The sequence below is a fragment of the Etheostoma cragini genome, chromosome 22, assembly GCF_013103735.1.
Source record: "Etheostoma cragini isolate CJK2018 chromosome 22, CSU_Ecrag_1.0, whole genome shotgun sequence".
NCBI lineage: Eukaryota > Metazoa > Chordata > Actinopteri > Perciformes > Percidae > Etheostoma > Etheostoma cragini.
This window is the reverse complement of record NC_048428.1, coordinates 6,321,258-6,333,539: the sequence shown is the minus strand read 5'-3', so window position 1 is coordinate 6,333,539 and position 12,282 is coordinate 6,321,258. Positions and strand designations below refer to the sequence as shown.

General features: G+C 42.5%; 1 protein-coding gene across 1 annotated transcript in view; it reads right to left on the bottom strand.

Moving 5' to 3' along the window:
* znf438 (zinc finger protein 438) overlaps window positions 1-12,282 on the bottom strand; it is a 54,055-nt gene that overhangs the window by 10,349 nt on the left and 31,424 nt on the right. Inside the window, exon 2 of the mRNA XM_034861906.1 lies at window positions 6,111-6,206. The gene's annotated coding sequence lies outside the window, so the exon portion shown is untranslated. The remainder of the gene's footprint in view (window positions 1-6,110; window positions 6,207-12,282) is intronic.

Genomic DNA, 12,282 nt, shown 5'->3' with positions numbered 1-12,282 from the left:
CCTCAGGCAACCAGCCCTGTGTTGGCCATGCTCAACACTAAACCTTTACCTGACCTTTCCCTCTGCCGTGACATTTGGACCCTTCTGAATAGGTCAAACAGCACTAAAGAGTGATGGAGAAATAGAGGGGAGCTGGAGGAGAAAAAAATAATGGCTGTCAGTGGAGGGAGGTGACAACTGATGCTGCTTGGGAATGTGTAAGAGAGAGAAGCATCAATCACTGAAATTTCCACAATTAAAACCTCATAAGGGATTATTTCTGTCATGATTTTACCATCTCGGACCAAATTTTGTCATGGTGGGTAGGTTGTTTGGTTGTGAACAGGTAGAGGGCCATCATTCAGTGGGAATGCATCTGAGAATGGGCCACTTAAAATGCTACTCAGCTGAAGTCTAGTCTGTGAACCAAAAAAAAAGCAGTGGCAGAGTCAAATCTGACGTTTCAGAAATGTGCAGAGTCACTGATGTCAGGAAGTTGCTGCAAGCATATTTTCATGAGTGACCAACAGGAACAAGGCAGGAAGTGATGATATGCCAGTAAGATTGCTACAGAGTAAGGTAACACACTCATGAAAAAGGGGAAACTGGTTCTTAGAACCCTTTTTTTCTCAATTTGGGGATTGGTTAAATTTCCTCTGACCGCAGTTCCTGTAACTCTTTCAACTCCTACTTCAGGGCAGGGTCTCTTCCCTTGTCCCTTTCCCACGTAGGAACCCTTAGTGACATGGCAACGTCTGAAACACAACTAGTACACATTCTTCACCGTCTTTTGCAAATTCACCTACGTAGGCTAACTCATAAGACCAACATCATTTAACCAGCTACTGCTAGTTAAACTTACCCATTGTTTCGTTCGCCTGTTGGCTCTGCTCTTCTCTCTTCTGCTATCATATTCATTAAGATCATATTACGCTTGAGCCCTCGTCTTTTGTGTTTCTCTGTTAAGTACTCGAGTCTAGACTTTAAACTAAAAAACCTTGTTGTTGTAGGTGGCGATAAAGTCAAGTGACAACGCTATCAAGACCCCTCCTATTAATTCCTATGGTCACTTGGCCCTTTTCAAATGGCAAAACCGATTTTGGGGGAGAGTAGATAGCAGAAGTGTTTAGAAGTGGACTGTTCCCATAACTAGGTTCCTGTAAGTACTTGGTCGAGAAGACGCTTTACAGTACAAGGGGGACCTTGTGTATCAGTGCCAACGGAGGTTAAAAAAACTCAATCAGATGTGCTGTAGGATGTGAGGAGGAACAGGAAACAAACTATTTGTCATGATGTGCTGATACAAAAGTAAACAGTTTCTCTACTTGGACCAGAAGTGGACTTGGACAAGAGTTTTCTCTCCAGCAGGAGAACTAATCTCCGCCCATTTTAACTCGTCTGACAATGCGTATCGCATGACCATTTACACACACTGGGCATGGCGCTGCTGTAAACAAGAAGCAGATCGCCTGATGAGACTCTGTGGTTGGAAATCATGGATGTATAGGTTGAAAATACAGAGAAAGAACAACAATGGTGAAAAGTAAGAGTGGGGAATTTTCACATGCTGTTGTAACAACGTTAGAAAAACTACAACACCACATCGGATCTAGCTAGACCGGAAACTAAACAACAGGCCCGCCGCATACACACCGTTTGGGGTGGGGGGCCGACCAAAGAGAGTAGTGTTACGGTTGGATGTGGATGGCGAGCGTAGGACGCCAACATGGAAGGCAATAGGATTCTGGATGGAAAGTTTACCTAATAAGTTACCAAATGTTCCATTGACCAGACCAAAGTGATCTGTGTGTTAGTCGTTGTGAACTGAGCAATCATCGCAGCACGGCCAGTCTGAAATACCACTTGGTGGCCAAGCACACAGCTGATGCAAACTTCAATCCTTCCTCCATGGACAGGAGGGGCTCCTCACAGAATGGTCTGTTGTTGTGTCTGTCTGAGAAGGGGAGAGAGCCATAGGAGAACGCAAGAAAAGTGGAATCCCACAGCTTGCCCGCAGCTTAAAAATATTACGTGAAACTTTGTGCTCGATGTTCGGAATATAGTCATTTACTACGTCCCTGTTAGAACAAGTCACGATAAATCAAATATAATCAATATATCGCCCAGCCCTAATATATATAATGTATACTCCTTTCCACCGCCTGCAGAGGCAAACAGAACCTGTTCATCTATCCGCTCCATCACTTTGTCCTTCATTTATTAACCTGCTTCTCCGTCTCTACTGACAGATGTGCAACGCACGCTGCAACACTCTCATACACATATCCCCACAAACAGAAAACCTGTTCAGACACACAAACACTCCCCAGTTTGCAAAGAATTGTTGTTGCCCTGCCAAGGAAAAGGGAAGCCACGGCAGCTTCGACTGGGACACTAAGATAACACCTGCGTTCCCGGTCCCACCTTAATGATCACTCAACGCAATGGGGGCACTTTAATGGGGGCCCTGGAAAGAGGGAAGGAAGGAAGGAAGGAAGCTGCCAGCTTGCTAATTTTAGGCACTCTGCATCACAGATGAAACGCTGGAAAAGGCAGAGAGGAGGCGTGGAGAGGCGGGAAAGTTCTCCGTCTCACTTTCTCGACTTTCTGCACCATGTCTTTCCAACTATCATTACCCCCTGCATCCGCTATGAGAGAGAGTCTCAAAGCTCTTTGATTCTCTGAATCATTTTTCCCTCTCTTCCTGTTACCAGACCTCTCTCTCTCACTCTCTCTCTCTCTCTCTCTGTCTGTCTCTCTCTCTAGCTTTCTCTGTCTCTTTCTCCCTTTCCCCCAACTCTCGCTTTCATTCTCACCTCCCTCCCCTTTCTGTCGGTACCTGAGTAAATACACAGTGTTGTGTGGGATGCTAATTAGAGCAGGTTCAGGGACGTGATGAGCCCAGAGACAGATAAACAGCAAGGTGGGGAGGAGAAGAGATGAGACGGAGGAGGTGGGGGGGGTAACCCCCCCCCAAGGGCAACACAACACAGACTCAAACACGTCAGCATAGCGGTGAAGGACAAGCGTGGTTTTTGCTTTCAACCCAACTAGGGGCGGCTTTGAAGCAAAGGGCGGTAGAAGGGTAGAGGGTTTGGAAGGGGCTTGTGATGGAGTGAAGGGCACTAGCAGAGAAGGGGGCACGTGGTGGCGCTGCAGCCACGATGGGAGGAAGAGGGGAAACGTCGCACAAACTTCCTTAATGACTGCTGCTCCTAGAGACCCGGTGCAAGATCAAAGGTATATGCAGATGATCTGTTTCTTCTCCTGTTGAGGTGAGCCTGAGCTTCTAAAAGCAGGTCAATGTGAGGCAGCTCGCTCTTATTTAACATAAGCTGGCCTGCCAGGAGGGAATACGCTGCTGGATATGCAGGTGAGAAGGTAATGTTACAAAGGAGACAGGAACACAAACAACTATGCTTACACTTGTTATAACCCTCCAACAAAATTGAGTTTGATATTATCGTAAGTCTCGGTAGTAAAGTTAAATCCCTTGAACATTGTAAACAACCGATGGGTTAGCTTCCTCCAGCACCAAACAGGAAGCAGCAAACTGGCTAGAGCCAGTGGTGTTTATGGTTGCTATGGCGCAGCACTAACAGTGGGAAAGTTGTCCATTTTCAACCCTTCTGAAACACGTCATCCAGCTGGAATTTAGTGGCAGACCTCTGGGCCCTGGAGACCTTCATCTGCACGTACGGTAGAACAGAAATCAGATAACTTTACCTTAAGTTACCGGCTAACGCTTGTGGTAGCTAGCTAACTAATACAGTATAATGTGTAACCCTGCAAAATAAAACCCTGCAGTAAAACTTTTTAACACTTCATCAGTGGGTGCTAGATAACACTCTGAGACACCACAATACCGCACAATAGGTTTAGCTACATATTGATCATACTATTTAAGCAGTTGCACATTTTTGTATGTATACATTCAAATATTGGTTCTTGTATTTTATCCTATTATTATTTCACGTGTATTGTATGTATGTATATCGTATCCTAGTATTTCATTTATATTCTGTGCTGTGTGATAGCTTTTGATGCTGCAACACTGTAATTTCCCATTTTATTGGGATCAATACATATCCATCCATCCATCCATCCATCCATCCATCCATCTATGATCCCCAGTCTTTACATGTTATGAACGTCTTTGACGTCAGATGTGAGATGTTTGTCTTTAGATGTGAGACGGTCTCAGACTTTTAGAGATGGTCCGATACCATTTTTTGCTTCCTGATCCAATTCTGATACCTGAACTTGTGTATCTATCGCTGTATGGATGTAATATGATTTCTATCTTTGTTGTTGGTCTGGCTTAGGTTAAACTCTTTGTGAAACTCTTTCTTACTTTTTCTTTATTACGTGGTATGGGATCGGTGTTTCATCTCCAGTACTTCCCGATACCAGCATTTTAGGCAGTATCGGAGGCGATACTGGTATCGGTATCGGAACATCTCTAGTCTGTTTAAAGTCTTTTAGTGTATGGTAGGCATTAACTTAAACTTGAGTGGAACTTGTTATAAAGATTAGTAAACTTTCAGATTGAATTTAGGGCTGCGTTTGTTGAGGTGTGATGCTTCAGGTAAGAGACCTGTGAATGCTGATCAGATGACAAATTACTGCACTATATACACTAATACTTCTGTCCTCTAGATTAAAAAGATTCTGTGAAAAATCAAAGATGTTTGTTATTCCATGCCCCTGACCAATGTCACGGTATATTCCACACACTCCCCCACAACCCTAATCACTTTGGTTGCACACTTTACTGCGGAACACTTGCTATTTATAATCATTTGTATTGTAATTATTATTAGTTCTGCAGATCTTCAGTACTCCGAGCTGCTCCAGTGGAGTGGCTCAGTGGCCAACAGTGCTGCGCTTGAATAAACAGCTCCCAGGGGTGACTGTGTGTTTAACTGTGAATGTAAAACAGGGCTTTACGGAAAAACAGCATGAACGCTCAATCACCTTTTTTCTGGCTAAAAAAAGGCTCCAAAAGAGAGTTTTTTGGGGTTTATTTTTAAAAGAATCTTACACAACATTTCTTATTCCTGAAGATTGGGAGAATCCTTCACGTCTGTCTGTCTCCGTCTTTGTCTTAAGTCCATAAATTTAGCATCTGCTAAGGTGTCTTTGTTGGGTTATTAAAACCGTAGGAAACACTGTCTGGCAGGATCAAAGCCAGTCTTGGACCGTAATGACTGATGCTGTTAAATTAACTAGACGTGAGCGCTGTTCTCTATGATAGGGGGGATATCGCTCCAGTGGCACGGGAGGTGAGGAGAGGCGGTGGGCCAGGTACAGGAGAGTAAGAAAGAAAAAAGGAAGCCCAGAGAAAGGGTGGGACGACTACCTCAGCAAGAAACGTTAACAGGTCATGTAAACAACGTCTTTAATGTTACTCAGGGATGTTTCATGATTAAAAGACATCTTATGATCCCGGATTATGGCCAGATTGATAATGACAGGTGCAAGGGGAGGGAGGAAGGAGAGGGGGGGGGGGGCTTGACGTTACAAGGTCTTGCATAAGCTTTTAATCTCACGTGAAATCCAGCACAAACACTGATGGAGAGGCAGAGAGGGGTGAGTGGAAGGTGGAGAGGATCACAACAGATATCTAAGAGATTGCGGAGGAGAGGGGAAATGGAGGGAAATGTGATGGCTAGATAGATGAGCTATTTTTATAATGAGGTCAGTGTGAGCTGTGGGATTTCATTCTCCTGGGAGGGAGAGCGAGACACAGACACACGCACACACACACACACACACACACACACACACACACACGGAACTGTGGCGATGTTCTCTCATGCTGAGCGGAGCAGCTTCTGTCCACAGAAGAAGAAAAAAAGAAGAGGAATATGAGGAGGAGGAGGAGGAAACCAATTTTGATCATGACCTGATTGGTTGAAGCGGTCTTTATCTCTCTCTGTAGTAGTAAGGGACACAACACTGACACTCACCCATCTTGTGTTCGTTTCAACAAACAAACTAATTTCTCCACTCCCATGACTCTCACTGTGCCACATCATTTAAAGTGGGCAAACATAATGAGAGAAAACAGCGCTAAAAGTGCCTTATTATACCCGAAAAACAACTGACAACTGTCAAAAGGTGTTTACCGATTGGATGATCCGTCCTCCTCGGCTGCTCCCTCGCTCCTCCTTTTTTGGGTGGTGCCCGGGTTGTGGTCCCGTCCGCCCCTCTCCACACTCCCCCTGTGAAAACATCAACACAACCCTTTAAGAAAAAGAGTACAAAATACAAGAAAACCCACAGCAATCAAAAGAAAACTGCTTTAACACATTTGCTATGCCATTGGTATGGAGCCCTAATGTGGTCAATACATAAACAAGACAAAATATAGAATAAAACTCCAAACACAGAATCTGACAAAAAAGAAAGTCTTTATTTTTAAATATTATGAAATAATTTGTTTTTAATTATAGAAATTCTCATTTCAAAACATTTCTTTTCAAAAGTTACAGTTGTCTCATTTTATTTATCTTATTTAACAGGGCTACACATGCTACCTGGATAGCAAACAAAATAACAAGCTGACTGGGCTTGTGAGCATTATTAAGAGGTTATTACTCAGCATTAAGCAAAGTGCTACTGTTAGCAGCAGCTAGCTGGTTTTGAAAAGAAAAGAGAGCCATCATCGTGAAAAATACCATTATTGAAAAAGGGCAGTTTGAAATGAAAAGGAACAGAAGACATTGGGATAAAAATTATGAAACATATTAAGTTTCATAACAAAGTTTAAATAATTCATAAAATTATGTCATAATTTGTTTTTTCAATATATTTAACTTTATGTATAAATATTGTAAATTACATTATTATCATTAATAATTTAAATATGATTAAAAGTCTATTCATTATTGACCAATTTGGGGCTCCATAAACCAGCGCCAAAAATATGGCGTTTATAAAATGTGTTGTCCATGCATTCATCAGAGGGAGGAGCAGTTTTACATAAATTGGACGTATTTAAAAAAGAAAAGAAAAAAAAAAGACAAAGTTCATACAGCAGCGACAAGATTCACATACTACCATGGCTCTGCATGACCTGTTTCTCTCACACACACACACACACACACACACACACACACACACACACACAAACACACACACAATCTACAAGGTCTCTGATGCACCCCCCAACTCTCTCTAAATGCCTGTCGCTTTGGCCCTCCATTAAGCCGAGCAAGCGAGCGCTCGTTTAGCCGGTGTCTTGGCAGTTGGGGACGCAGGCTGACCATTCAGTCAGATCCAGCCGTATTAAATAAATAAGGAGCGCTCTTCTGTGTAAATTATTCATTTAACACGCCTTATCCTCTTCCAACAACCTTGTTAGAGCAACCCAGGAGTGGAGAGGAGGGCGAGAGCAGGGGGGCAAAGGGGGGGAGCGGAGGGGAAGAGGCAGACATCGCGGCTCATGTGCGACTCAGCAGAACCTGTGGTGCATCTCTAAGCTCTCTGGGCGTTCAGTCGTAGGGGGCCTAATTCACCCTGACACCTCCTTTGTTTCAGGCCGAAAAAGAGCTGCATACGCACAGCAACACTTTTGCTCACATGCGCACACGTTTGAGCACACACTGGCATGCACAAATTTAGAGAGAAAGAGCACGAGAAAGGCATTTTTAGTGCATATTCATAGAATAATCTTTCTAGTTGTCTGGATAAATTATTGAGAAGCGTGAGGCTCCAGAACACGCAATGCTGGAATGAGGGAGCTGCCTGATCTCAAATCAGACAACACAGCAAGTCATCCCCTCTAAACAAGCTGATTCTAATGAGCAAACACATACAAAAATGCTTATTGTGAAGAAACTAACTGCTCTGGATATTAACCTTGAGTACAAATGCACGGAATAGCTAACGTTTGTTTAGCCTTAATGTCAATGACGTTGCTCGGTATTCCATGCTCCCCAAATGTAGGCTAACTGTATTCATTCATCCCTCTCCATTATTCATGGCACAACACAAAAAGATGTTTTTATTCAAGGTGAATTAGGGTGTACAATAACTAAAAGTATTCTTAAGTTACGCACATACACACAACTTCTATTTAAACATTTAAAGTCACATTGAGGGCAACTATTATCATCAACTCCTGTATGTACCAGCAAAGGCAGAAACCAAACTGCATTGAAATAAGACTTAATCACTAACACTTTAAAACCAGTGATGCTTAAGTACTAAGCTTGAAAGTAAAGTGGAATTCATTGGAGGTGTGAGAGGAATTAAATGCCAAAGCAGTCACTATAAGTCTGAGTTAACATGACCTACCTCCAACCAAGGTATACTTTGTAGAAAAAGGGCATTTAAATCTAAAAGTCCAGGGCTAGACTGAAGGCAAAATGCCAACTGACACCAATCAAATGATCAAAACACAGCTGAGTCTGAGTGGGAATTCCAATGATTAATTTACAGATAGTCCCAGGATCAACACAGCAGAGACAGAACCTCCCCTCTCTCTCTGTCTCTGTCTCTCTGTCTGAGTATGACTCCAGTGTTCAGCCCCAGAGCGGGAGGTTGTTATGTCAACTCTGACAGTGCTCATTACCAGCCTCTACGCTCTGAATTGGAGTTAACAGGCTTTGGCCCAGACAGAGGCTAGCTAGACCGGGTACAATGGGATCAGTGTGTGTGTGTGTGTGTGTGTGTGTGTGTGTGTGTGTGTGTGTGTGTGTGTGTGTGTGTGTGTGTGAGCACATGCTGAGAGTTAATCACCAAACGCTCTTTCATTTCCAAATCACACCCCAAGGCCACTGTACATTACAGAGGCAGCGATACACAATGTACAGTGACATCTACTGCTCCTTTACATTTTCACTGACAAACTTCTCCATATGAGTGCTGATCACAGCATCCTGCTGCCAAACAGCGTCTGTTTGAGTTTGTGCATGTGCCACTGTGCCCCTTTCCACCACCTAACTCAGTGGTTGACATTGGGCTTAGCTCCAAGAGTTTGCACCGTAGTAGGGCTGAAACGATTCCTCGAATAATTCGATTACAAAAAATCCTTGAAGCTAAATTCTTCGTTACGGCTCACTGTTTCCACACGTAGGATTATTACTAGCGCACAACAGGCTGACGCTTCTGTGGACACAAGACTGACGGATTTCAAATGAAGGAAGACAGTGAAAGTAGAGAGGGGTGTAAGAGAAGAGACAGGGAGAGCAAAGGACAGAAACAAACCAGCCCCTCCCCCCAGCATGGCTACTTAACATGCACGGGAATGACTCCACCAGACCATGTGGTGCTGCCTGCATTCTTTCTCCTCACTCAGTAGCTTCTGAAATTGTGTCCCCCTGAACAGTGTAGTTTAATGGACCTCCCGTAAGCGTTGCGCCGCCCCTTTTACCCTCGGCTTAGTGAACAGATCTTTTGCATATTCAGTGCAAAGAGCCAGAGGCAAGAAGGAGAAGGGGGTGACAAAGATTAACATGGGTCACCCAAAATGGGTCTTGGATTTTGGATATAAAAAAAGTTCCTTTTTCTAAAGGTCTTTTTTATATATAGAAATCCAAGAATCCATAGAATCCATTAATCAGAATCACTTATAATAAATACATGATACTGATATATAAATTTTAAAAAAATGAAATAAAAACGGACGGTCAACCATGTTATGTGTGTTGGTGTTGCATAGTTTGTCCACCAGAGGGCGCTCTACAGCGTCCCTGTTGGCAACACTTTTTGTTATTGTGTGTTTTTTTTTCAAAGGACTTTAAGTTTCATATCTTAAGTTTGTATTTTTCTACATTTTATTTATCAGAACTTTAATACATTTTGATGTTCCTCTGGTCCAATTATTATCATACTATTTAAGTGAGAACTCATGACTACAAATAACCTATCTTAGGGAAATCTGTTTGTTTTGTAAAACATTTCTGGATTTGTTTTTTAAAATATATCTGCCGATATATCGGAATATCAGATTTTAAAATTCGATAAAAATTCTTTATCAGACTGGCTCTAAAAAATATATTTACTATTGCTATTTACTAGTTATTTTCTTACTAAGTATTTCTTATTCGATTACTCTATTAATCAATGGAATAATCAATAGAATACTCGACTGCTAAAAGATAGCTTGATACCTGCAGCATTACACAGACAAGTCTGTGCTTTAAAGGAGGAAACACAAATACCTCTACTACCAATACCATGTAATTCAATTCAGCATGTTACTACGGTATATGACACGTGTGTGTCAATGACATCTCATGGAACCGAGTTTTCAATTCTCAGCGGTGGCCAAAGTACTCAGATACTTTACTTACTTTCTCCTAAAATGGCGGAGGGGTCGGGGTCCGGTGCAGTGCTCACGCCACATGAAACGCTTCATTACATCACTTCCAGCAAACTTCACAGACAACAATCAGGTCAGAACAGCATCATCTAACTGTTTTAACCGAATATTCCCTGGTCCAACCCAGTGGAAAACAATGACTCGGTTGGCATGTTAGTGGGTCGTTCATTACCACGCCTGTTAGGCAACAGACAACGTTATCTTCACTTCACCTGTTCAACGGACTAGCAGTGTAGATAACACACTTGACTGTCCTGCCGTGAACTAACCACAGACAGTTGCCTCATTCAGGGACTCATGGCAGGGTGAAACTGAATGAATGTAGGACAACACAATGGATATTTGGCGTTATTTTTGGCCTTAACATTTATGTTTTCTGGCCTGGCAGTGGTTCCCATTGGCCAGTGGCAGGCTGCCAGGCATGTAGAGTTACAGTAGAAATACTTTAAACCCTTGTATGGTATTCGGGTCAAAGTGACCCATTTCAAATTTTAGCAAGAAGAAAAATTGTCCAACTTCACATTTTTTTCTACCTGAAAATCAATGGCCTTACCTTATTTTCTGTGATAAACTTGTATTCCAGAGTTAATTCGGAAAATTATTCAAACTAATGACCACTTATGATTTTTCCATAGTGGATTTTTAACATGAATTTTAACCTTATGACAAAAAACGAACCACACCTCCATTTTAAATTGATCTAGTAGAGACTGATTTTATTCCCTAAACATATGTTATCTCAATTGTTTGAAACTGAGATAAAGGCAATATTTGTTAATAGATTATGAAGTAAAATTTTATTTCAGAATTGTTTTTAAAACCCCAAATAAGTTCTGGCCCGTAACATTACGAGAGGGGCCCGAAAGTGAAGACAATTCAAGGGTTAGAAGGCCGGTTTTAAAAATCGTACAAAAGTACAAAAATATACTTTATGTACCAAAAGTAAAAGTACTCATTATGCAGAATGACCCATTTCAGAATAACATTTCATCACTATACATCACTAACATCACTTACTGCAGCGGGTAAAGGCGGAGTTTATTTAAATTAATTTATGTACTGCTGCTGGGTAGCTTAATCTATAATAATGCAATATTTACAATATTTCCCTCTAAGATGTAGTGGCCTCAAAAGTGCCCCAAAATTCTGAATTTACAGACCAAGAAAGACTGCACAGCCTGTAGTAAAACAGGATTTTACAGCTCTCCCTCTCTCTCCCTGGCAGAATGCAAACTAAACGCTGTTATTTGACAGTTTATTAACACCTTGATATAGGGCGGGGCGGGCGTCCCGATACCTTAGTTGGTAGGGCAGACGCCCATATATAGAGGTTAGTCCTCGACGCAGCGGGTCCGGGTTTGATTCTGACCTGTGGCCCTTTGCTGCATGTCATTCCCCCCCTCTCTCCACCCTTTCATTTCTTCAGCTGTCCTGTCACTAAAGGCCTAAAAATGCCTCCCAAAAAATCTTAAAAAAGACTTTGTATCAGTATGTGACTCTGAGAGCCAATGACCAAGCGGGAGTGAGGACAGGTTGATGTCACACATCACCAAATTCATTTCCTTGTTCACCGAGACGTGTGTGACTCGAACATCTCACATTTACCAACAAAACGTTCAGCGAAAGGTGGTGCAAAACATTTCAGACCGTCCTGCCAACCTGTACATATTTTGACTTCAATGTACGCTGTAACGATTTTTCACACTGAAGTTGCTGAAAGAGGCTGCTGTTTCAATCCTGTTGGCTCTCTGCAGCGGGCGGGGCTGCTCACCTTCCCCCGCAACTGACGCACGCACACACGCACGCGTGGAGACTGGAGATGAGACGTACAGGATGGACTAAATTGAGGACAGATACGCTCGTTTTAAGTGCAATGATAAGTTAAAGTCCACTAAGTGTTGTGGTTTGGGGTTTTTGTTGGGTTTGTTTTCCCGTTTCTGCCCCCTTGTGAATGTCTCAGTGTTTTCCCA